A 22,628-nucleotide genomic window follows, 5' to 3' on the forward strand; every position below is an offset into this window, starting at 1 on the left:
CTAGATTTGGTAAGAGAATCTGGTTACTTGGAGAAGTTGACTTAGAAGATTGACCTGTCAATAAACACTAAAATAGAAAATGACACTAGTTAGTAAGGATATCATGGAAAGCTAGAATCATATCTTTGCCATGGGAAAAATCTATGACATAAGATCAAACCTCCAATATTATGAGTCAAGATAATGAGACAACTATAACTTGGATCAAACCTCCAAGATGACATGATATGAAAGTAATCCTCATAAGGTGACAGGACGAGAAATCAAACCTCTGACGTCCATAGGTAGGATGACCAGACATGATGAAAAAGCGAACCTCTGACATGAAACAACAATTAGGATGTAGACACCTCTGACAGGACGAAAAAGCAAACCTCTGACATGACGTACTTGAAAGTAAACCTCATAAGATGATAGGCCGAGAAAGTAAACCTCATAAGATGATAGGCCGAGAAATCAAACGTGTGACATTCACAATCAGGATAGTAAACCTCATAAGATGACGGAACGAGAAATCAAACCTTTGAAAGTAAACCTCATAAGACATTTTGTTTAGCAATAAACAAAATGTCAGGACGAGTGTTCAAACCAACAACTTGAAGACATCCAACCAAATTAGCATATGGTTGATTTGTAACAAACTGGCCACCACCATTAGAAGTGTTTTTCATGGAACTCGCAGTAGTTGCTGAATGTGCAGATTCAAAACCAAACTTCTTAATAGTATCTTCAATAAACTTTGATTGTCGAAGTAATAAAATACCTCTGCTGCGATCCCTTTGAATTTTATTCAAATCTCCATTGAAGAAAGCTGTGTGCACGTCCATCTTTGTGAACATGATGTGAACATAAACCTCATAAGCTGATAGGACGATGACGATGTGAACATAAACCTCATAAGCTGATAGGATGAGAAATCAAACCTTTGACGAGAAGAGAAATCAAACCTCTGACATGTAGTCAGGATGACATGACGTGAACGTAAACCAACCTCGTAAGATGACAGGATGAGAAATCAAACCTTTGACATCCGCAGGCAGCATGTAGCCAGGATGACATGATGTGAACATAAACCTCATAAGCTGATAGGACGAGAAATCAAACCTCTGACGAGAAGAGAAGTCAAACCTCTGACATGTAGTCAGGATGACATGACGTGAACATAAACCTCATAAGCTGACGGGACGAGAAATCAAACCTCTCGGGAAATATGTTCGACGGAATTTCTTGTTAGTTGCCATAGATTGAATTCCAAGACTTTACCACCATTGATCAATCACATAAGGATATAGACCATCATTTTGATCATGAAAAGAGCTGCTCTACTGACCCTGTCCTCTCTCATGGCAAGACAAGATCACCCATATAGCCATTTAGACCTGCACGGTTGCATTGTCGACCACAAAAGACATTGATAGACTTAAATAAACCTAGTCAATCTGATGAGCCAAAGCCAAGGCACGGTGCATCCAATGACCATGGCATCATGGTAACAATCCATGAAAACGTAGTCAACCATCATTCACGAAAATCATCACGGAACAACACCACGGCATCATGGATAAAATCCATGGAAACACAATCAACCAATATAGATTAGCCAAGTGAACCAACATCAATGAAACATGTAGCTTGGAATGACCAACATCAACAAAACATATAGCTTGGAATGAACAACATCAACGAAACATATAACCATCACCATGGAACAACGATCCATGGAAACATAGTCAATCATCATCGACGAAACATGTAACCATCATCACGGAACAACATTGCGACAACATAAAGTGGATACACAAAAATCATGAAAAACTTGCACCCTACATGCGCATACACACACACATGACTAACATATATATGAAGATGTGAGTGAATTACATCAATGCAATGAACACATATACATATATCGATAAAATGTGTAACCATCACCACCATGACATCATGGACATTTTGACGAAAAAGTATCCATTTGTATGCTTGAAAAATCATCATAAAACAGCACCATGGCATCATGGATCTTTTTCAACCATCATTCACGAAACATGTAACCAAGTCAATGGATGCACATTCCATCAATATGAAAGAAACAAGATGCATTTAAAAGCATCACAATCAATATGGGAGAAACAATTGACATACCTTTTCTTGAGGATTTAATATGAGAATCATACCTATCAGCTCCTCATCTGAAAAGTGAGATTTGAGTATCCTCCACGCACTTGATGGATACCTACCCATATAGTAGTTTTCGTGATGGAGAACCAATGCTACCATTGTATGATGGAGATATGATGGAGATAAGGATTATGTCTCCACAAGATCTTCCTTAGGGTCACAAACTACTCCTGAATAGCTTCCATTCAAAGATGTCAAAATTAGCAGGTTACGATAGCCATATCAAACTCGACACCAAATGCAGGGTGAGAAAGGTAAAATTAGCGTGAACTTGTGTAAAATAGTAGTTATGCTCTGTCTAAGAGACGCTTGATCATGTATGAATTTCAATACAATTTCTCATAGTTAATGCAAAACAAACTATAAAATAGAGAACTTATCTCGCCATAATCCAAACTCTCCTGCTCTTGTTGGCACCTACTGCCTTCGCAAAATATCAAGGCCATGGTTAGCATAGTCATTCCTTGATCCGCATGAGGGATCCAAACATCATCCATAGTCTTGCAATAGCTTTCTATCTGAAGATTTTCACAAGTTGGTTGCAAAAGTTAATCCAGCCACAACAATTACGACGCCCTTGAGTAAGCCCACCGGTTGAACTCTGCGCTAATCCGCCATCCGCACGAAGAACGGTGTAGGTTCCCAATCCGTGAGACCCACACGCTCGCAACAAGCAGCTTGTGTGATGATATTGACTCCTCTCCGGTGTTTGCTTTTTCTTTCCTCAGCGTGACGATTCACCTCTCCGGTGTTTGCTTTTTATTTCTTCAAACCAGAAGCGCAGAGTTGACGGTGCTTTTTCTTTCCTCAGCGTGACGATTCATCCATTAGGGAAAAAGGGAGCTCATTTTGGGGCCTTTTATGGTTTGGAAAAATAAGCTCTCAACCAATGAACAGAGGGCCAACGTAACGTTGGAAATTCACAAAAATAAAAGAAAATAGATAAAAGAAACAATATTTTATGTAGGTACAAGCGTGCTACATTAATGTGGAGATTGGTTTTTTATTCTCACAAGATCTTTGGACATGAAGATAGAATCTAGTCTGACATTTTCTCTGACAAGGGCCTTCCCGCTTCCACCTCCCTTTGACCTTTGAATTGTTGTGCTGCCTTTCCTTCGAAAGGTCTACCATTCTACACCACTGCCTCATTGTGCAGCAACCTCTTCTTTTCCAAAACTGCTCCCTTGATCCTGTTTGGCTTAGAGTAAGATGTTTCTTGTCAACTATCTGTCTGCCCACTTTCTCTTTCTTGAAACTTCACTTTGTTATCTTGTTTACATTACTTTGCTGTGGTTACAGATTCACAAGGTATCCATGGTGAATAAAAACTATGGTCGTTCTTGTGGAAGACGCTCTGTGGATGATAATGCTATGAAGGCAGAATTATACCACACATCCTTACCCCATCGACCTGCTTCTTCTATTTCTTCGGTAGAGAATTCAAGTACAGTCAAAACGGAAGGAACTTGGGAAAGGTTTACTGTTTCGAAAGGAGCATGGGTGCTCATGCAACCTAGTAAAAGAAAGAGACCCCAGACAAAAAACATTTTCTTGGCATCATGGAAGGGAAGAGTACGAGATTTTAAAATCACCAGAGGAAAGATATCGGTGAAAGAAGTTTTGATTCAGCATGTGTACATGCATAAAGAACTTGTCTTGCGAGACTATCCAAATGATCTTCCACAACACAGGCCTAATTGTATATTTTTCTATTGTGGTTTTGTTCTTTATGAGGTGCATGGATTTTTAAGACAAAGCTTTCTTTCTTTGCTTATTGATATTCTTGTGTTATTTTATTTCAGATTTATACCCTTCATCGTATGAGACATGGCAAAACATCGATTGTATTCTGGGATTTATAGATGTTTTGCATGGATCGATAGGAGAACAACAATACGAAGGTCGATGTGCAACAGAGCTAGCTCAATCCGGTATATTTTTTATTGATCATTTTTATCAGTTGCTGGACAATGCAAACACACATGGTGTGTTAAGAAAACAAGACCTTCCAGCATGGAATTCAGTGGATTGGCCTCTCCCACATTTTAGTGTTACAGAGGCATATAGAGCCAAGCTTTTCAAAGAAGTACAGAAAGCTCTGAGGCCCAATATTGCCACAAGGATAATAAAAATTTCTTTATGCATGCCTCTCACAGTTTTTGTAGACTTGTTTAATACCTTTCCAGTGAAGGTTTCAAAAACAATGTTCACAGTTAAAGCAACAAGTCTGGCATGCATGCCACAATTTTTGGATAAAATTTGGGATAAGAAGACATGTAGTTCAGTGTTTTGTGAGGTTGTCCAACCTTCTATGCAACTGAAGTACATGGTTGCATCACAAAATTTCATTTTTTCTTTTTATTATAAGCGCAGTCGAATGCTAGGTACAAAACTAGTCCCAATGGATCAAGATGAAGATTCTTTTGGTGCAGAAAATAAACTTCTTGATATTGATGTTGTTGAGAATGGTGATGTGCTAGTCAATATCACATTAAGACAATGTTGCTCTCTAGCCCAATTGCGCAATGACATTCTATTTGAGACAGAAGGTTCTATTTCAAAGGACTTTTTATTTATCTACAATAATAAGAAGGTATACCATGTGACTTATCCTAGTCTCATTAAGCACTGCTATTAGTTTACTTTACCCTATTGTTTCATATTGCTTTTTTGCAGGTGCTCAAAAGAAGAGAGAGATCAATAAAATGCAAAGACATTGAAAATTTGAAAATTGAGATAACACAGACTCCATAAACAAAGGTATTATATTCAGAAATGTAAAATTCTGTACAGAAGTGTTTAATTATATATGTAGAACATATTCTTGACAACAATTTTCTATTTATCTACAGGCTGATCTAGAGGCTGCTCTACATGGTCCAAGCTCACCGTATCATCTTTATTTGGAGAACCTACTTTCTGCTGCTCCATCTTGTCGTGTACAGTCTCTTGGTGCTGCTCCATTGTCTCCTCTACTGCCCCTGGAGCATCTGTTTGCTGCTGCTCCATCATTTCCTCAATAACATCAGCAGCAGCAGCAGGTCCTTGTTCTTGTGGCTTCTCCTCATCAGCACTAGGTCCTTGTTCTTGTGGCACCACATCTGCATCATCTGTGTCATCAACGTGTATGACACCTTCTCGGACTTTAGAGCTCTCACCCAACTCGACAGTAGCTGGTACAATAGGTTTGGGGAAGGCATACTTCAAAAACTTCCAAATTATATCAGCTCTGAAACTATACACATAGCTCGAGTTGAAGCTATCTTCTCTCATCTGCAATGAGATATGATGATTTAGAACACTTTGTACCAATATCAAATTTTTTGAAGCTAAATGAAAATTATTTTTTCTTACAAGCTCTGGCTGTCCTATCTCAAAATAGCTTGAAAGTATATATTTGGCACTAATCAGCACTCTCCAGCCACCACAGCTACTTGAATCATCTTGTTGTGGTGTCTGGATAGTTGGAAAGATATGTTAGAAACTGTTAATGTCTGAACAAAATAAAATTATTCAATAAGTTCAAAGGCATAGCATGAAATAGACATCAGTAGAGGGAACAACTTTCTACCTCTAAATCTATTGGCTCTATTGAATCCAAAAGATTGACATTAGGAGGACACTGATCCAATGCATCTAGAAGTCTTCTAATACAACTGCAATACATATAATTCAGTTAGTGTGCATTAAATCCAAATAATGAAGTTTAAAGTTAAAAATAGCACACAAACCACTTACAATTTAACCTCTCTGTGTGTGTTTCTAAGAGAGTTGAATAAAAAGCATTGCTTTTGCTGGATGTCAATAGAAGCAAAGCTCCAGTGGTCACTGCATAAGGAAAAAAGCATTAAGAAATCAAAGGCTACAAGAGTACTCAATCTCGAAGGAAAATCCCAAAAGAAGCAGCCACACACATACTTGTTATGGTATGGAAGTAGCAAAATATCAACATGATCAAAATCACAGTGTCTGAACCAATTGGAAATATCCATGGGAGTTTCCTTTGGATCTCTTAACTTGAAGGAAATTGCAGGATCAATAATATAAACTGTATGCTGTACAGCATGGTTCAGCCAGCTTCTCATCATGCTACATTGGACAAAACAATAATTAAGGTAAGGTATAAGGGAGGAGGTACAATAAGGATTGTTTTGCAAACAAATGTAAAATAAAAGACACTTACTAGAGCATTGCAAGAATGATAGTATCTGAGCAATACTCATTCTTATGAGCCAATGCTGCCAAGCATGCTTTTGTCAAGTCAAAATTATTCTCTGAAAAATCATCTTCAATATGGACAACTATGTTAGGGCCCAGCTCCTGCAACCTTCTCTGTATCTGTAGCTCCATCTGTACAGTCTCCACATCTATAGCAGATTTGGATTCTTCTATTTGCTGCTTCAGTGACTCCTCATAAGCAGCTTTCCCTCTTGAGTGGGTCACTTCAACAACCTTCACCTTGTCTGCCTTCAATTTCCTTGTAGGTGGAATTAATAATATGTCTCTCATTTTAATGTCATGCCATTCCACAGGATGGACCAGCTTGTCATACCTCCACCTCACTCTGGATAATGTGTTGAAGTCCTTGGCCATCAGAGTTACCCTGTGAGCATGGGCTGCTACAAGCATTGCATCTTCAAAGTACTTCTCCAAGTAATCCTCTACCATTTCCTATAAGGAAAGAATGGCAGTCCTGTTCCACCTGAAACCAAGGTGCCAGCTATCACAAATTTCTCTCACTAGCCTCTGAAAAGGTGCCTTGGGGATTGCAAAGCCTATAGCTTTTTGTTGTTTCCTGATCTCCTTTAGCACACCTGCAGAATGTTTTAACCTCTTGGACTTTTGCGGCAGCATGCTCATTATGGAAGGTGAAAAGGTTTTTGTGCATTTAAATCATATTGTCTCCATTGACAGGCTGAGGCACCATGTGAATAGAAGGTTTGATAGCCTGCCTGAGGAATATAAATTCAGCTGTAACTTGCACACCAGAAAGTGTAGAGTGCTTGAGGAAAACATGGCATTCCTTATGTACATTGTCTTTCAACAGCAATCTCTAGAAGAGCAAGGGCAGGAGACTGAAGAAGAAGATATATCTGTATAGCGGAGGTAAAAGATAATATTCCTATGGCAACAGATATCGCAGAGCAGGAAGAAGATATCAACCTCGAGGATGAGGGGCTGCAAGTGGCTGCTCTTGACCTTGTTCAACTGAGGACTGAAACTCTTAGGGCAGCACAGCCAGTTGAAGATTTTGATGTTCAGAGCAGCAACTATGCAGTGCCCATGCTTCCAGGTGTCTTGATTGGTGGTAAAGATTATGTTTTCCTCCATGATATAGAGTGTATGTTCAATTTGAGGGAGGACTATGCCATTTCCCTTATTGCCCAGGCTTCAAGGCTTGACAAGGAGGTTGGCATAGAGGATGACCATTCACTGCTAGCTTTGGAAACAACTTTTGATCCTGCAAAGGCCCTTACTATTTGTTTCAAAGAGACTGAAAGTTTCCAAGAGCCAGATGAAGCTGCCTTCCAGCTCACCCAGGAAGCTATGAATCTCTCAGCACTTCATAAAGAAAAACTTAAAGAAGAGGCTGGACTGGAGGGGAGAGGAATAAATCTTTGGAAAGATGAACTTCTTGTTGCTGATGAAAATGAGAGGGTATGATATTATTACTTCAAATCAAATACTTTATCTTGTGTTTAAATGTTTTGTAGTTATGTATCATTGTCTCACTACAATCTTTTGATACATGGCAGCTACAAATTGAGGATGACACATTTCTCCAGAGATCAAGTGGAAGCAGGCCGGCAGGGTTTGGCAAAATGTCAAGCCTAGGTCATTATATTCATGATCTAGGCAGTGCTAAGATCTTGATTTACCATAGGCAGTTGAGCAACAATGGAGAAGCCATTGTTTACTTCTTTAAATGTTTGTCTAGGGTTTTAGGTGGACATGATCTTCCATGGCAAAAGGAAAAGATCATTTTAATAGAGAGGTTGTCCGCCATAGATATATTTGGGGATTATGTGAATAAGCAAGCCTCTAGGGCCTCTTACTTTTTGTCTTACACTTCTTATGCATTAGCATGTGGTGTTAAGGAGCCCAAATGTCTAGAGGGCTATGGAAAACACAAGCTCATAAGGTTTCGAGAGCCACCCATGATTGCATCAGGCCACACAATCCAAGAAGAAGAACACGTGGAGATAGCTGAAGACAAGGATACCCCTCTCAGACAAGCAACAGAGGCAAGCATTGATAAACAGAAAGTCGACATCAAGCCAATAAGGAAGAAAAAGAGTCCAATCAAGTTCAAAAAGAGAGTTCCGACTCGCAAGCCTTGGGAGTAATAGGATTTAGTCATCAAATATAGCACAAACATTATGTTGAAGTTGAACTGATTTGTACAAAGTCTTTGATCCTCATCAGTTCCTTGTCCGTACGGACGATCAGTACCCTTTTGCATTTGTCCCATCACCGTACGACACTTCAGTACTCTTCCCACACTCAAAAGCTTCTAAAAGTGTTTGACACTCAGTACTTTATTGGTAAGGATCAACAGTATGTCTAGCATAATTAAGTAGTATTGATTGAATTTTTTGTGTGTTAATATATGGATGTATTGATGCTTGTTAATATAGATCACATGTTTCACAAAAGAAGAACTTTTGATGGAGTCTCAAAACATATAGGCATAACACCAAGAGTCACTTGTTCCACAGAATAAAAATCTATTGATTGAGTTTGAAAACATGTGGACATAACACCAATAAGTTACAAACTGCTATTCATGTTTACTTGTCCATTTATGGTTTCTAAATATCTTCGAATCCCTCCACTGTCTATGTCTCTCTGCTGCCATTGAATTGTCCAAAGTTTGTCTTTGTCTTTGCTTTTGGGCTAGAATAAAAGCAAGCTTGACTTTGGAACTAGCAACTTTTCTTTTAGCATGCAGCCTTTGTAGAATGCCTCGGTAAAACCATTGGAAGACTTACTTCAGACTATTTGCCTTTTGACTCCCTCCATTTTGTTGTGTGTGTCTGAAAAATGCATTACGTGCCATGTAGTGAGACTTCTCCATGCCTTGGGTAGACCAAATTGCTGGGCATCCATACTTTTTGACAAAATAGGGAAGGTGGTTGTAGATGATATGCTGTTTTCACAAAGACATAAGAATGCATAGTAAGTTATAAAAGAAAAGAGGATCACACTTAAGTAAAAGAAGAAGACATCACTTTACCATGTAGTGAGTTATATTGTAGGCTGTCCATGCGTCTTTCATTGACTTCCCAAAATGTTTAATTGCCTCTTCAAAGTTCTTGTAATCACTCTTTGTCCATGTTACATTGTCACAGAACATGAAGAGTTGATCAAGAGACCTCCACACCTCTGCCTTCACATTTCGTGCTTCCCCATCTGCCTCATGATCTTTCACGGCATTATGGACTTGCTTCCACAATCCATAACTAATCCATAAAACTGTTCTACCTTGCCTTACTTGCTTACTATTGTGTTTGGGTCGAGACAAGAATCTTCTTGCCTTAACACCACCAATAGAGGGCTTGATTGGTACCTCCTTGCCATTGGTAGACTTTTTAAAATCCTTTGTGATATGAACATCACCTCCATGCAGACCTATATCGGATAACACTTTTTCCAATGCATGAAGAGCATCCTTTCTATTCCTTTCGGGACGGAGTTTCCAAGCAAATCCAATATACAAAAATACCAATTTCTCAATAATTCGACATAGAGCATGCAATGTGCATATGTGAACATTACATAGTGGAATGTCAAGAATGGCCTTGAAGTCAGGGTCAACTTTATCTCTATTAGGTGCTCTCTTCCACCATTTGGAATCCATTACTTGCGCTGATTCTCTGCAGTAAAGACAAGGAGACTTTGAGTTACCTCCTTTACTAACGTTATACATGCACTTAAGTGTTTTAAGATCCCCCGCCATATGCCACTCTACTTGAAAATCACCTTTTCCTGCAACATGGAGATTCTCTCCTTGCACTTGTCTTTTAATTATTCTTGGTATTTCCGTGTGGTGAAACACCCAATCTAGTGTTTCATGGTCTTTTGTCTTTACCTATGATTATACAAAACAAAAGTCTTACTATAAAAGATTTGAAAACATTGACTAAAATCAAGTACGAAATAAAAAATGATCATACCTAGAATGAGCCCAACCACCATATGTGTTTCTCCGACTGCACACTAAAATACTTCGAACTCGCTTCATTCAATGATGTATCAAGTGCTCCATTCATCAATGTGATAGTAATCCTTTCCATTTTCTTTTCCTTTACAACCTCACACTCATCCAGTTTGATAACAAATTTCAAAATGCCTTTGCACTCTTCAAATGTTATTCCATAAAACTCGACCATTCTTCTTTGAAGTTGTTGTAGATCTACAAATATATTGTTCCAAGGGTCATACACAGTAGTTCCTTTAGCATCATGAAATATTTCTTCAATATGGATATATGGTCCAATAAACTCATCTATACTTTCATTCAAATGACCTCTTATCTTCCATACTGTTGCTAGATTTGGCAGTAAAACTCGTTTAATCCTTTGATCTCTCAAAGTTGAGGATATCGCATGGAAAATCGAACTATATCCCTTCCTGCTAACTCCACTAACATCAAGAGCCTCTTGGATTGTAGTACCATCAACTTGATTATTGGATATAAAGTCCTCTACAACATTGCGTTTGATTGTTTTGTATTTTTTTTCTTCAATCAATCAAAGCTACACCACAAGAAAGCAATCCTTTCATTTGTTTAACTGGAAGAAGGTTGGGATCCATATTTTCTTTTGCAGGCTCCAATAATTTCCTATAGTAACAATATAGTAACAACACAATATGCCTATATTATTCAACACTTCCAATCCTGTTTTGCATTAATGGACAAAATAGATATAGTCATTTGAGAGCATTTTTGAGTTTAAAAAATAAAAAATTACAAACTAACCTTGCTTCCTGAATTCTTCGCTTGCATCCACCAGTCCCAGCCTTCAAATTTGCAATGTTTTTAATCTTCCTGCTTCGTTGTCTGTCTCCAAGCATGGTTCTCTTCCTTCTTGATCTTGTTAACTCTTTTTTACTCTTTGAATGCTCCTCAATTTCATTCTGCAACTGCTGCTCCAATTTTGCACGAATAGCTATCTCTTGAATCCTGGCTCCCTTTTCTTGTAGGTACATTGTTTTATATGTTTCTGCAAATGCAGACTGTGCTGAAATATAACCAAGAAGTCCATTTTGTCCATCGCCCGCAAACCTCAGTAGTGTGGTTGGATTGACAAATGGAGGTGTAGAGTTTTTTACTAGACATTTTGGATATATACTTCCATCACACCATAAGTCAATATGTTGGAGCCCTTCTCTTCTCATATTTTCCCGTTGTTGAGCATTTAGCACCGTATCCTTTCGTCTTTTTTGTGCTGGAGCATATTGTTCTTCTAAGTCGATGTGAAGATGGTATAATCGCTTCTTCTGAGATTGTAACTCACTAGTATCAGCCATTTTTGTGCTTCTGAGGTTGCAAAGTTGGCTTGTCAATCTCATAGTCTTTTTGTAACATGAATTGTGGAAGTGTGGCGGTATCCATACAATCATTAAGTTCAGTGATGGATTTTTTATGAGAGGCCGGCACACGTCATCAAAAGAGATGCGAAATCTTCGAGAAACAAAAAAAATTAAGGAGATATTTAATGCAAAATCGTGTTAGTTAGACAAAAGATTATCTTATTCTTTTCTGAACTGACAGTTTTGAGCCACGTTTCCATATTTTATTATTTTTGAGATCTTTTAGGAGAGAAATAAATCGAAAAATAGTGAATTTCTTACAGGGCCCCAAAATGAGCTCCGTTTTTCCCTAATGTCTCCGGTGTTTGCTTTTTATTTCTTCAAACCAGAAGCGCAGAGTTGACGGTGCTTTTTCTTTCCTCAGCGTGACGATTCATCTTGTTGGATATCTCGGGCTCGGCTGCTGTGCTGCTGTTGTGCAGGCTGACGTGACGACTCGGGCTCTGCTGCTGTTGCACAGGCTGACGATGCTGCTGTTGCGCAGGCTGACGTGACGTCTGTTGCTGTGCTGCTATTGCGCAGGCTGACATGATGACTCGGGCAAGATGACGTCCGCGTGACGATTCATCTTGTTGGACATCTCGGGCTCTGCTGTGCTACTGTTGCGCAGGCTGACGTGACGACTCGGGTGCTGCTACTGTTGCGCAGGCTGACGTTGCTGCTGTTGCGCAGGCTGACGATTCATCTTGTTGGATATCTCGGGCTCTGCTGCTGTGCTGCTGTTGCGCAGGCTGACGTGACGACTCGGGCTCTGCTTGCTGCTGCGCAGGCTGACGATGCTGCTGTTGCGCAGGCTGCTCTCTATCCCTACCTTGCTTTTTATTTCTTCAAACTAGAAACGGAGAGTTCCTTCGTATGGAGAGGAGAGTCACACAAACCTCTCCGATAGACTTTGACCTGTAGAGATCTCTAGGCTCACGTAGAACCATAGCTCTGATACCATGTTGAACCAACGTGAGAGAGAGAGATAGACACGTCATATGCATCCCCAAAGGTGTGTGGAATACACACAATAGATGAGTATATATAGAGGAGATCCTAGGGCTATATATAGAGACATTCTATATATAGCCAACAGTTTCATCCTCACTTAGTAATGTACTAGAACTTGTTTCATTCTCAGACTTTCTTTGGTTTGTCAGTTTTTCATTATGTTTATGATGAGATCAAATTTTCTTTTGGGTTTTTGTGTCCTGTGTCTCATATATGGGTGTTGAGGTTTGTGTGGTGGTTTTTGAGGTGGATCCTTCTGCATCATGTATAGCTTTTGGCTCTTTTGTGTTTATGTCCCCTTTTGGGTTTATGTCCTCTACAGACTCCTTTTCCTTGTCTTTTAATTCAACCTTGGTTTCGACAGTTTGTTGTCGTTTGTTTTTCTTGGTTTTAGAAGGTTTTGCTTCTTCTTTTGGGTTCTCTTGAAGCATGTTCTTCTACCCATGTTGAGGTATTGTCTTTTTTGCATTCTTTTTTACTGTTTCTTGTGCTTTGGCTTACAAGCGTGTAAGCACATTCAAGGGTACCGTGGCCAATTGCCCATTTAGTACACTTAAGATGTTAAGAGTTGTATTTTGTGAGACAAGTTGCAGTGAAGCAACTCGTCTTGGGAAATCTTGGAACATGTGATCAATGCCACATCGTTCGCACATTGGTCGCAAGGTGTCAGTGACTATGGGCACATGGAAGTATTCCAAACTTTGGAGTCTACAACCTTGTGAGGTCCACACAATAGAAACATTGAAGTGTTTGATTAACTGGTTCCTAAGCAATTTCTACCCTTTGGACTATTTCTATTTGGCGCATTGAGATGGAAGTTTTGAGTCCATTGTGGCTGAAGCAGAACACCTTTTAGTATCATGGTCAAAGGTTTTAAAATATATGCAGTATAGAAAAATAGGTGCCTTGTATGCACAATGGGGATATGTATGGTCGTAGTGATTGCATTCAACACAAGGCATTTCATTCCTCACTTTTAGAGGCATCAAGGATGTCTGGTTTTGAAGGTTTTCATCCTCTCTTAGAGATGTTGGCTGTAAGGTTTTAAGCAAAGGTGCATAAAATTTTGGGAACGTCAATTCCAAGATTGATCTTTCTTTTGCCATTGCTTCACTTAGTTTAGATGAGTAACACATCGTAGCATGATCATCTTCTAGTATGTTGTCATCTAAACGTATTGCTTCTTTGCAACATTGATCGAATGTTTCTGGATTAGATACAATGATCAAGTGGTGTAAGCTGTTATTCTTCAAGCCCATCATGAAACATCTCTTCAATTGAACATCATTTAATTTCTCCCATGACTCACAACGTGAGTCCAAGAGCTTTATCCTAAAGGATAAAATCTCTAATGGATTCATTTGGTTGACACTCAATTGAATAAAGTTCTATTACTGCACTCCACCAATCACCTTGTCTAGAAAAGCCATGTATAAAGGATGATCTCAAGGTTTTGAAGTTGGTCTTGATCACCGGCATCAATGTGATGAACCATTGACTAGCTTTTTCCTCTAAGCATAAGTTCAACGCATGTATCTTAGTGGGACAGTTAGGATTTCCAAAACACATCTCTGTTCAAACATTTGAATGAAAGGAAAGCATCTCGTAGGATCTCAAAAGTAATAAAATGATTGGGGCCATATTGAGCATGCCAGCAGTTGCTTGCCTCACCATCAAAAGTGCCGCTGAAAGCATTCCACTTAGTAACTGTGGAAACAGTGGGTGGCATACCATTAGTGCACCAAGTATTCTTGAAGTTGATGACATGAGTATTCGGATCCTCCTTTTTCTTGACATAGAACTTTGGATACTTTAAGGAAACCTGATGAGCCTTTCCAATGGGTGGCAATGCTGCACTACCAAGGCCTAATGGAACCGAGGGTTGGGTGTTGGCACCAAGACCTGCAAGAAAGGGACAAAAAACTAACAAGTTTCACCATCGGACAAGCTCATCCAGACTTCTAGAGTCATTGCCAGATTTCCCATTAGTAAAGTTCTATTTATCCCCGTGATCGAAATTGTACTGACTAGCATCCTCCATAGGATTTTCGTTAGCCAGCCTGGTAAGGTAAAAATGTTCTTGTTGAGTACCGCAACATTGCTCACCGGTGTCAGTCATGTGGTCCGTTGCTTTCAGGAATCATACTCCTTTTCATTCAAAAGAGTTTCATAGTAGATAATCGAGTTCTTGCCTAGTATCCAAATCAAAATGACACAGGCATGCCACTTAGTATCCAAATCGAGTTCTTGCTTAGTATCCAAATCAAATGACACAGGCATGCCACTTAGTAATGGAAAATATGGACGAAAATTATCAAACCACTCAACCAATGGAAAAAAATGAATGGTTTTAAATTCAATGTGATCAACAATGCCGCAATGACTGGTGTCGAAAATTCCGGACATGGAATCACCTTGCCTCTATAGCTGTCCACTCCAATAGCCTTGGAAACACACACACGAATGGGGGCACCACTAGCCACCGGTCGGCTGGAACACTTCTCTCTCAGTTCACCACACCACCCACGGCAAAAAGACAGCACAAAACAGGGGCACCATAGACCAAAGTTGATAAAGCCAAATCCACAACAAAAAAAAACTAACCTCTTGGTTCTCATCTGCTTCAAGCAAGGCGTCTTGCCATAAATTAGTGCTCGAACTAGGAACGGTTTCCGCTGACTTATTTGGCACATCCCTAAACCCTCCCATGTTGGTAATATTTAGTCTTTCCCTTGCTTCTTGTAGCTCTTCCTCTGTGGCATCTTTTCCTTCATATTTAAGGGCATCAGCATAGATCATCTTTAGTGTTGCTGCAGCAGATAGGAACTCGGTGTCTTTCACATGGCTATCCACTAGTAAGTACTTATCTATCCCATCATCATCTATAAAATTGTCATCGACCTCCAGATTTTGGGCTATGAAAGCCATGCAATGGTCCTCCCTTAAGTTAAATACATGTTGTATGTCTGTCAGCAATATATACTCTGAATCTCCTACTTGGTAGGAGGGGAGTAATGGCGTTGGAATGGGGGAGGAGTCATCTGATTCAATCACAAGCTGACCTATATCACTGTTTTGTTCTCTAACTGCCTCAATATCAACCGCCGAACTGAGCTTCCTCTCTTCTTCAACATTGAACTCCTCAATCACATGAGGAGTGTCCTCCTCTTCAGCAACATCCTCAACGGTGGGACTAGCCTGACGAGAAATCGTGTCTTCACTTTCATTTGTTGCATGCGGCTCTGTACATTCTTCATCTGTTAATTGCACGTTCATGTGCAAGAAGCATAAGAAGGCATAAGAGTATTCCATCAAGCAGCATTTTCTTTTGTGAAAAGGGCATAGCAAAGCTCTCTTCTTATCACATGGTACCTTGTGCCAATCCCTGTTTAACCTCTGCTTCTTCTCCGGCAACACCTTGAGATTAAAATGAATGTGATTTTTCCCATCAATCATCATTGGTTCATTTGTGAGCTCGTCAAACTCTTGCTTTGCCTCTTCAAAGTATCCATGAGTGATGGCTAGAAAATATATCCTCCAGAGAAAAATCGCAATTGAACATCAACGAAATTGCAGGGTGCAAATCATGATGTCGACATTTGTAAAGGAAGTCATACAACAGAGTTGCAGGTATTTCTTTAATCTCTTCGTCCACATCAAACTCGACTTGAACTTGCGCCATGGCTGAATTCAAGGGTGTAGATAAGACATGGAAAATATTAGTTCAAGCAATGAATCAAGAGACAGTCGATCTTAAACAACAAATCTCTGTGTGGTGTGAATGGATTCAACATAACGCGAGAGGAGATGCCAGAGGAATCCAGGTATTCCTCCTCGCGTTGTAGTGAATCTATTTTCCCTAACGCAAATAAAATTGCAGCTTAGTCAAGGACCTCTTCTCGCGTTATGGTGAATCGATTCACCATAATGCGAGAAGGAATATTGTGCTTCCTATGGGACCTTCGCTCGCGTTATGGTGAATTGATTCACCGCAACATGATGACTTTATCATCCTTTGGCAACGCCTCTTACGTTATGGTGAATTACAAATAAAGATAGTTCTCAAGTACCCATACTAAGAGAGGAGGTGTCAAACGAATTAAAATACTCTTCTTCGCAGTCAATTCACCATAAGGCGAGGAGTCATAAGTTTTCAATTCACCTTAACGCGATGAAAAGACAAAGCAAGGAGTTCTCCACGACTGAAACCAAAAGAACGAAATAACAAAAGAAGAAGGAAGCACAAAAGAGATAAAAATACCAGGAAAACGAATTGTATACAAACGTCGCAGGAGATGGAGATGAAGGAGGTTGGAGGTTTGTCTTTGACGTTGGATACAGGAGGATGATTGATGAAGGAGGGTTGGAGGAGATAGTCAGTCGTTGATGGAGATGAAGGCCGTTGGTGGGGAGATAAATGAGAATACGAACTCCAAGAGAGGCAATAAATGAGATGAGTATCCTAGAAAATCCGTTTTTAATGCTACGCGACACGTCAGCGCCGCGTTTTCACCCGCCATTCCATGAATGCCACGTGGCAGCCCGCCGTGTACCTAGCACGTGTACAAGCTATAAAGTTTAATCAAAGCCCTTTTTAATGCTATGCGACACGTCAGCGCCGCCTAGTCGCCCTGGCAGCCCGCCAGCACGTGTGTTCGCTCTAAAGACTAATCAAAACCGTTAATCACGCCACCTTTTCGTCCTCTTATCGATTTTGCCTTGTCCGTCCTCCTGCTTGCCTCCAGGTGACTTCCGACTACCGCCACAGTACTGAACCGATATTCCACCTCCTGCACGACAGTCTCCATCCATTCTCACGCAAGAAATGTAAGTTTTTGTATATTACTTGATTGTTTTGTAAGTTTCTTGTATATTGCTTATTTGTTTTGTTTTTTCTTCGACTGTTTGTCTTTTGCCATGGTGATTCGATTCACCTTAAAGCACACGACGGGCCATTAGAATCTCAATACGCTCCATGTCTTATGGTGAATCGAATCACCATGGCAGAAGGCAAACGTAAGAGATTCGCGATAATCCTCCTCCCGTTGTAGAAAATCGATTCACTATAACGCGAGGAGGATTGTTTTGCTTTGACTGGCCCTTAGTCTCGCGTTATGGTGAATCGATTCACCATAACGCAAGACCAAAGGGCAAAGGATTCAAGATAATCCACCTCTTATTGGTGTCAATTAATTCACCTCCTACACGACAGTCTCCATCCATTCCCACTCATAGAATGTGATGAAAGTGTATTACTTGATTGTTTTGTGAGTTTCTTGTATAATCCTTGATTGTTTTGTTTTTCCTTCGACTGTTTGCCCTCTGCCATTGTTTTCTCTTCGACTGTTTGCCCTCTGTCATGGTGATTCGATTCACCGTAAAGCAGACGACGAGTCATTAGAATTTCAATACTGCTCTATGTGTTATGGTGAATCGAATCACTAAAATGCAAGACGGAATGGTAAGAGATTCGGGAGAACCCTCCTCCCGTTGTAGTAAATCGATTCACTATAACGCGAGGAGGATTGTTTTGCTTTGACTGGCTCTTAGTCTCGCGTTATGGTGAATCAAATCACTATAACGCAAGATCAAAGCTCAAAGGATGCACGATAATCCGCCTCTTATTGGTGTCAATGAATTCACCATAATGCAAGGAGGATTATTGTGTTTCTGTGGGCCTTCATCTCGCGTTATGGTGAATGGATTCACCACAACGCGAGGAAGTGCATATTGCTTTCTTGGCCACCCTCTCTCGCTTTATGGTGAATTGTTAATCGTGTACTACTGAATAGCTAAGTTTTTTGCTTTTTCTTGCGTTTTCAGATGGCTCGTGTAAGGCATACAGCTAGACCCATTGACAATGCAGCTCCCTCATCTACTGGGAAGAAGATGGGCGTTCTGAAAGCCTCAAGATCCACGAAATCAAGCAGTCCTTCCCGATTGTCCAAAACGCAGCCTAGACTAAGGCGTTTCGCAGAGCATTCGGCAGCTCTGCGAGAAATCACAAAGTTTATGAAGCACCTGACAGCTGCTATTCCCAGATTGCCTTTCCAGAGGCTTGCCAGGAGAATTTGTGAGCAGAATGGAATTTTGTTTAGGTGGAAGGCATCGGCCCTGTTTTGCTTGCAAAGAGGCCACAGAAGATTGGATGATCGAATTTTTTTTGGATAGTTACGTTCTTGCTGCCCATGCAAACAGGGTGACAGTAATGAACAAAGATTTTTTCAGCCTAGTAGCCCTTCGTTTCAGATACGATAAGTTACTTAGACCAGTTACGTTTACTGATGAACGAATGTTACAAATTTTGGATGTCCGTCCTGTACAAAAAGTGAGAATTGAAGAGGTGACCGAGGGAGGTCCAGATCATGAACATCAGACTCGGGCAAATTTAATGACAAGCGCTCAAAGGGAACATCAAACTGCAATGCTTGCATTGCAAACAAAAAGGGAAAATGTTCGCGCACTCCACGCCATGAATCGGGAGGCACTGCAATTTTTGTTGTCGGAGTTCTATGTACCCTTTAATATTAGAGGGCATAGATGTTATTTCCCGATTCATGCTGAAGAAATCAACATTTTGTTTGATCCTAAAACTGAAGTCAACGACAAAGTGCTCAGATGTGTTTTAAGGTATACTCTTTTCTCTGTCCTCCCACAATTTTTCATTCTTGGCTCTTAAAGTTTATGCCTCACTCTTGATATGTTTCCTTGTGAAGTTTTGTTATTTCGCAATTGCCCGAGGATGTACAGCAACGAGTGTTCCAGATTGATTCACTGGTCTCAACACTGTTGCTAGTAGAGTCAGTTCCGTACCTCGATGTGCTGAACTGGTTTCGGGAGGTCCAGCTGGACGATGCCCGAGTATTTTTTTTGGCATATCATGAAAAGTGAGTTTGTCTCTCTATCTCTCTTGCATGATGTTTATAGGAATCACCGTACACGAGTTATATAGTGCTTCCTTTGGATTGAAACTAATAGAAATCTATTGTGCAGTTCCCATTGGAGTCTTCTACTAGTCGACGTGCAAGAAAATGTCATTTACCTTGCAAATTCGACATCTGGTGTCCATGGAAATGTTTTGCTGTAAGTAAAAATCATTAAGATACATATTATTGTTTGAGTTAGAAGTCCGGATTGATCAGGATAATGATTGGTCTTTGTTTATAGTGGTGTCAGGAAACTAATGGCAGCTTACGAGAGCCTCAGCATGGACATCGATACCCTGGATCGATCGACCATCCGAAGGTTAGTGTCCCCAAACAAGAAGATGGCTACAAGTGGCTGCTCTTGACCTTGTTCAACTGAGGACTGAAACTCTTAGGGCAGCACAGCCAGTTGAAGATTTTGATGTTCAGAGCAGCAACTATGCAGTGCCCATGCTTCCAGGTGTCTTGATTGGTGGTAAAGATTATGTTTTCCTCCATGATATAGAGTGTATGTTCAATTTGAGGGAGGACTATGCCATTTCCCTTATTGCCCAGGCTTCAAGGCTTGACAAGGAGGTTGGCATAGAGGATGACCATTCACTGCTAGCTTTGGAAACAACTTTTGATCCTGCAAAGGCCCTTACTATTTGTTTCAAAGAGACTGAAAGTTTCCAAGAGCCAGATGAAGCTGCCTTCCAGCTCACCCAGGAAGCTATGAATCTCTCAGCACTTCATAAAGAAAAACTTAAAGAAGAGGCTGGACTGGAGGGGAGAGGAATAAATCTTTGGAAAGATGAACTTCTTGTTGCTGATGAAAATGAGAGGGTATGATATTATTACTTCAAATCAAATACTTTATCTTGTGTTTAAATGTTTTGTAGTTATGTATCATTGTCTCACTACAATCTTTTGATACATGGCAGCTACAAATTGAGGATGACACATTTCTCCAGAGATCAAGTGGAAGCAGGCCGGCAGGGTTTGGCAAAATGTCAAGCCTAGGTCATTATATTCATGATCTAGGCAGTGCTAAGATCTTGATTTACCATAGGCAGTTGAGCAACAATGGAGAAGCCATTGTTTACTTCTTTAAATGTTTGTCTAGGGTTTTAGGTGGACATGATCTTCCATGGCAAAAGGAAAAGATCATTTTAATAGAGAGGTTGTCCGCCATAGATATATTTGGGGATTATGTGAATAAGCAAAGCCTCTAGGGCCTCTTACTTTTTGTCTTACACTTCTTATGCATTAGCATGTGGTGTTAAGGAGCCCAAATGTCTAGAGGGCTATGGAAAACACAAGCTCATAAGGTTTCGAGAGCCACCCATGATTGCATCAGGCCACACAATCCAAGAAGAAGAACACGTGGAGATAGCTGAAGACAAGGATACCCCTCTCAGACAAGCAACAGAGGCAAGCATTGATAAACAGAAAGTCGACATCAAGCCAATAAGGAAGAAAAAGAGTCCAATCAAGTTCAAAAAGAGAGTTCCGACTCGCAAGCCTTGGGAGTAATAGGATTTAGTCATCAAATATAGCACAAACATTATGTTGAAGTTGAACTGATTTGTACAAAGTCTTTGATCCTCATCAGTTCCTTGTCCGTACGGACGATCAGTACCCTTTTGCATTTGTCCCATCACCGTACGACACTTCAGTACTCTTCCCACACTCAAAAGCTTCTAAAAGTGTTTGACACTCAGTACTTTATTGGTAAGGATCAACAGTATGTCTAGCATAATTAAGTAGTATTGATTGAATTTTTTGTGTGTTAATATATGGATGTATTGATGCTTGTTAATATAGATCACATGTTTCACAAAAGAAGAACTTTTGATGGAGTCTCAAAACATATAGGCATAACACCAAGAGTCACTTGTTCCACAGAATAAAAATCTATTGATTGAGTTTGAAAACATGTGGACATAACACCAATAAGTTACAAACTGCTATTCATGTTTACTTGTCCATTTATGGTTTCTAAATATCTTCGAATCCCTCCACTGTCTATGTCTCTCTGCTGCCATTGAATTGTCCAAAGTTTGTCTTCGTCTTTGCTTTTGGGCTAGAATAAAAGCAAGCTTGACTTTGGAACTAGCAACTTTTCTTTTAGCATGCAGCCTTTGTAGAATGCCTCGGTAAAACCATTGGAAGACTTACTTCAAACTATTTGCCTTTTGACTCCCTCCATTTTGTTGTGTGTGTCTGAAAAATGCATTACGTGCCATGTAGTGAGACTTCTCCATGCCTTGGGTAGACCAAATTGCTGGGCATCCATACTTTTTGACAAAATAGGGAAGATGGTTGTAGATGATATGTTGTTTTCACAAAGACATAAGAATGCATAGTAAGTTATAAAAGAAAAGAGGATCACACTTAAGTAAAAGAAGAAGACATCACTTTACCATGTAGTGAGTTATATTGTAGGCTGTCCATGCGTCTTTCATTGACTTCCCAAAATGTTTAATTGCCTCTTCAAAGTTCTTGTAATCACTCTTTGTCCATGTTACATTGTCACAGAACATGAAGAGTTGATCAAAAGACCTCCACACCTCTGCCTTCACATTTCGTGCTTCCCCATCTGCCTCATGATCTTTCACGGCATTATGGACTTGCTTCCACAATCCATAACTAATCCATGAAACTGTTCTACCTTGCCTTACTTGCTTACTATTGTGTTTGGGTCGAGACAAGAATCTTCTTGCCTTAACACCACCAATAGAGGGCTTGATTGGCACCTCCTTGCCATTGGTAGACTTTTTAAAATCCTTTGTGATATGAACATCACCTCCATGCAGACCTATATCGGATAACACTTTTTCCAATGCATGAAGAGCATCCTTTCTATTCCTTTCGGGACGGAGTTTCCAAGCAAATCCAATATACAAAAATACCAATTTCTCAATAATTCGACATAGAGCATGCAATGTG

Source organism: Cibotium barometz, chromosome 41 (genome assembly GCF_041138505.1).
Source record: "Cibotium barometz isolate CiBa-2024 chromosome 41, ASM4113850v1, whole genome shotgun sequence".
NCBI lineage: Eukaryota > Viridiplantae > Streptophyta > Polypodiopsida > Cyatheales > Cibotiaceae > Cibotium > Cibotium barometz.